Genomic DNA, 5827 nt, shown 5'->3' on the forward strand with positions numbered 1-5827 from the left:
TAAACAAGTTTTTTAACTTAGTTGTGTTCTTAACTGACTGCACCCCTAACCATCTTTTCCCCATATATATTATCCACGGTAAACTATCTTTTCATCATTATGTTGATGAATTTTTGCGGTGACATTAATCAATGTCAGAAAATACAAAATTTCCATTTAATTATAAATTTTCATTTAAAATAAATTTTGTTTATTTCGATCTTTTTTATTTGTAGGATATTTAATTGGAGGTCGAATATCAGTTTTTCAAGAGCTTTCTTGCTGGTGTTTGAAGATTTTGTGAAAGAATAAAAACATCTATCAGAAACTATTCATTCAGAATTATGAAACTTAGTCAGCATTGTATGAACTAAGTCCTTTCCATTTTTCCCAGTTCCCAGAACAATGCCAATTGGTTCCATTGTTGGTACCTTTAATTATTATTAAGACCGAAGGACAATTATGGAGAGTAATCTCTTAATTTTCCTATTGTAATTTCAACCTTGAATTTAATAGTATAAAGGGAGTAAGAAGATTATGAGTCTTCCATTACACTATGACGAGATTAAGAGTCACTGCTAAATATAGGATTCATTCAAGCATTATATTCTTATTGTAAACAGGTGATTCATTTTTTAAATAGCTAAAGTATATTATGTATAATTCATTTTTTTTCATAAAAAGAAGGTCCTGAGTCTGTACCAACTATTGTGAAGTTTTATTTTCATATGCCATACCTAAAATAATAAAAATCTATGATTACTTCCTCCTCGGTTTATTTAAAAAAGATTTACGGTCAACTACGTGACTACTCTGAAATGACATTTAAATATTTTACCTGGGTCAAAGAAGAACCTATGTACATTTTGTCCTTTTTACGCAAAAACTGTTTGATTGCATAGTATCCGTTTATAATTTTACTGTAGATTTGCTATTGGACCTTTGAAAAATTCCTCAACTTGAAATCTAGTAAAGGTTAGAACGTTGAGCATAATTTAATTTATTATTTTCACATATTCGAATTAACAAACGGAATAATTACAAAATTGGTTTTTCTGGAAATTAGTCTTTCTTTTATTAAGATACAGAAATATATCTCTTAATAAGTAAGTAGGAACAGCTAAGTAGGGTTACTTTATGAATTCACAGTCATTGTTAGAGCTGGAGACATTTATGAGAAGTAGGTACCCAAAACTCGCTATTCATACTTCTTTAATAAATCACAATATAATAATTATTTTTCATGAAAAATTCGTTTTCTTGATGTTTCCGCAGTGAATCGCTAATGGAAATGTTCGATCAGTGAGTGGGGGACCCAAAAAATCAAGCCTAGAAACGTTGTCGAGCTTCCGCAAATGATTTTCTACGCTTGTATGTAATAGGTCTAGGACCTCTGCTATGTCTCGCACTGATTGGGATGGGTTTTGATAGACTATTGCCTTTACATCAATGGTTTCAATTTCTTGTGGGCGACCAGGTCGTGGTGCGTCGTTTTTATTCCAATTTTAGTAAACCAATTTTGGCATGTGCGCTCTGTTACGACATTATTCATATAGACCCCGCATATTTTTTTATATGCCTCCGCAGCTCTCTTTCCTTTTTTGAAGTAATAAAGCAAAATATGCGTATAATGCACGATATTTCCGTCCATCTTCTCAGCTGGATAACAAACACAATACTGACCTAATCTTAACTAGTGTCAACTGTTTACATATTACAAATAAGATGAACCATCCTCTGTTGGGATTAATTGCATCAGAAACATGTGACGTATTATCAACAAAACATGAACACAAAAACCGAAAGCACTTATTTGCCAACCCTATACGTAATAAATATGGATATAATATTTAGTTTATGATTTACGGTTTCAGTTTTGGATTAAGCTGACCTTAGAGCTTAGATTAGTCTCAGGCCACAGCCATGACATATTATTTTATTTTATTTGTTCTATTTTATTTTATAAATTCATTTAATTATTGTTGTTCATTTTTATCATTTCAAATTCATTGTTTTACTATATTTTATAACGGTTTGTAATTTTATTTTGTATTTTACTCTAAGGCTCTAATTCCTAATTTTGACGCCTATATATTATTCTAAGGGATCAATCCCAGAATAAATAAAGAATAGTGCTGTTATTATTTCCGTTTTCATTTATTGTTTATGACCTTTTCTTTATCTTATTTAATTTTTACGTATCATTGTATACCATTGTAATTTTCCATTTACTTTTTTCTTATGTTAAGTGTTGTATCTTTTTTATCTCTGACGAAGCCCTGGAACGTGGGGCGAAACGTGAGCTCAATTAAAATAGTTATTACTATTTGAGTTTTATTTGACCACATCCGGACTATATTCCATTTATTGTTACACACGGCCAATCAGAGATCTTCCAATAAAGCCAATTTAATGTACTAAAAAGTAGGTTATGACGTTTATTATTGTAGGAAATGTAGTTTCCATTGTATTCAACAAAATGTTGATTTTTAGCTCTTCCGACAAAACTTTTTGATTTATGAAAAAATATATCTCAGGAACCGTAACATGTACAGATTCAGTCTGTCAGCATTCAAATTAAAGCATTCAATATAAAGTAGTTTATTACGTTTGTCTTCGTTGGTGTTTTTTTTATGATATTTGACAAAATAAATTCACGAAATTTTGATGTCTGAAAGCACTCAAAATAAACGTAATTTAATTTATAATCTTTAAATTTCTTTCTTGAGACTGGCAATTTTTTACTAAATAATTCAAAAACACTATCCAAATTATAGTCTCAAAACATTTATTTCATTCACACGTCCAACGTTTCGGCCAATTTGGCCATCTTCAGGGACAATCTTAATTTACTATGAGACATATCATTTAACCATTTTAAAAAAACTCCATACAGGCTATTCTGCCCAGGTCAAAACATTTACATCTAATATGTCAAAAATACATTAAAAATCACAGTCAAATTATTTCTCTATTTACCACTATTTATACACTTATATTATAACCTCACTTGTTGTCTCATCATTGATATGTCTCATAGTAAATTAAGATTGTCCCTGAAGATGGCCGAATTGGCCGAAACGTTGGACGTGTGAATGAAATAAATGTTTTGAGACTATAATTTGGATAGTGTTTTTGAATTATTTAGTAATTTAATTTATTATAAAGTAATTTCTAACATTTATCCACGTAGTGGTAGTAGTTGTTATGATCCTTGTATATGATTATGAATTTTGTACATGCAATTTAGTCCAAACAATTATAAATTAATTTCTTTTAGAAAATATCATGAAACTACTATTTCTGCAAAGATAAATATCAGAAACTAATATATGGTACATTTAACCAGCTTTAATTTGAGTGATAATAGAAATTGGTACGTCGAATTGTTTTTCAGTGCATTTTTTATGACATTCTTGCTTTTAAGAAAGCTATATCTATGGAACTATTGGAGTAAATAGCCATATTATGACTCATATTTTAGGAAATTTACTTTAATTTAAATGATGTTCTCTTGACTTGCTTGTTGCCTACTATGTCTCACTATCGATAGTCGGACCTCCCTTACTTCTTTGAAGGGCGCAACAATATATTGAATGCTTCCAACAATGCTTCAAAACAATATTCTTGGGATGTACAGAGTGAACCCGAATTCCTTCCAGTATTCAGTGAAACATATTTTTTTGCTATATGTACTCTTAAAATCGTTTAAAACCTCTTTAAAAATAATTACCAATGTTGTCTTCTATCCGGAGTTAATTGACTATGATTAACCCATTTTTACAGTTTCCCAAAATTATTTTAAGTCTCCCACCCCTAATTATTGATTTTTTTTTTTTTTTTAATAATTTATTTATTGATATTTACAACTGTATACACATATATACAACAAGTAAATTTGCTGTAGGTGACATAGTGACATGATAAAAACATTAAAACAACGCCTAGGAGGATTATTAGGTAATGAAGGAGAAGCCAGGTTAGAAACAAGTGGATTTGGGTGGTTGAGAAGTTTATTATGGAAGGAACGGTATCTGGTTCTGGCCAAATGGGCAACATATGGAATATTGAGGTCCTGATGGATGACTTGATTTGTGACAAAGTAAGCAGCATTAGGGATTTTACGAAGGATTTTGGACTGTAAGGATTGGATTCTGGAGGAATTTGATGGTTTAGTGGAGCCCCAAAGCTCAACTCCGTATGTCCAGATAGGCCTTATAATAGTCATGTAGATCAGTATTTTGTAATGAATTGGCAATTTAGACCGTTTGTCTAGTAAATGTTGCAATAGTCGGAATCTACGAGCAGTTTCTTGTCTTTTTAGTCTTGTATGAGGATTCCATGTCAGTCGTTTGTCGAGATGTAGTCCTAAGTAACGGATCTGTTCGACAGGAATAAGTGGGGTATTATTAAAGGATATTGTAGGGGAAGAGGTCATGGGTTTACGTCGAAGGGTAAATGTGATTTGGTGGGATTTATTGGAATTTATTTTAATCCTCCAGTTTTGGCACCATTCTTCAAGGGTGTTGATGTGGGATTGGAGGGTTTGGGATACAATGTAAGGATCATTGTTCACTGACAATAGACATGTGTCATCGGCATACGTGGTGAGGATTGTGTTAGGATGGGTTGGAATGTCAGCTGTGAAAACTGTATATAGGATAGGACCAAGGATACTACCCTGAGGTACACCAGCAGACTGACGGAATAGGGATGAATAAGCGCCGTTGTAATTTACTTGAAATAATCTGTCGGAGAGATAAGAACGGATAATGAGGAAGTATGTAGGGGGTAGGAATTTACGGATCTTGTATAGCAGTCCTGGGTGCCAGACTCGATCAAAAGCCTTACTTCATGTAATTATGTTAACTAAAACTATTTATACCCAAGAAGTTCTCACAGTGATTTCTCATGCTCATTAGAATGTTAATATTGTCGGTCTGTTCATGTTTCAGTTCCAAGAATACAATAATCAATATTACAATTTTCCTCCTTCTAATTGAGGAAAAACGTTTCCTTCTTAATTATGTCAAAAACTATTCTATTAAAAATCAACTCGTGTTACCTAAATAAACAAAAAGAGGCCCACCTGAGAATATGATGAATCCAATTAGAAAGCTTGTGTTGAACATACATATAAAAATGTTATACTAATTAATTGCGTTTTAAAATTTAATCAATTTATGAACAATATATATAAACAAATGTTAGTGAATTAATTGATTTATCCATCTTGATTTAAGAATACCAAATTTGATGCTCCAAATAGAATTTAAAAGCTAAAGTTGACCAGTCGTTTAAAATTAAATATATTAGATTGACAAAATTGAACCAATGGACTTTATAGACATTTATATTCACGAAAGCATGTGATGGCTTGAACAGCGTCTCACGATGACCCCCTTCCTTGTCATTTCTGGAATACAGGGGGGGGGAGTCTAGAGGTGACCAATCTATTCTAACCATGGTAGGGGGTTATGTTTTTCATTTCATGGGACCACTACGACGTAAAAAAAAGTCCTCCCCCCCATCTTTTGGGCGGATTCGAACCGGCGTTGCCCGCATTTCTCAGGTTGCTTAGATCTGCGCCTCAATTACCTTAGCTATGGGCAACCCAGTATTGAGGGAACAGCTTTTAATAAATATAATGTAGGTTATAGCATTACGGTGAATAAGATGGGAGTGTAATGTTGTGGGACTTAATAATGGGCGGATCTCTGAAATGTTAATAAACACAAAGACGTAGATGAGAATCGCGTTGACTGATTCAGTAGATTTACTAAATAAATAGATTTAGTAGATTTGGGTTTGAAGGGAAGGGGCGTCACTGGTCAGATGTATGTAGAAA

Source organism: Halyomorpha halys, unplaced genomic scaffold, assembly GCF_000696795.3.
Source record: "Halyomorpha halys isolate HHAL.00 unplaced genomic scaffold, Hhal_1.1 Scaffold239.1, whole genome shotgun sequence".
NCBI classification, from domain to species: Eukaryota; Metazoa; Arthropoda; class Insecta; order Hemiptera; family Pentatomidae; genus Halyomorpha; species Halyomorpha halys.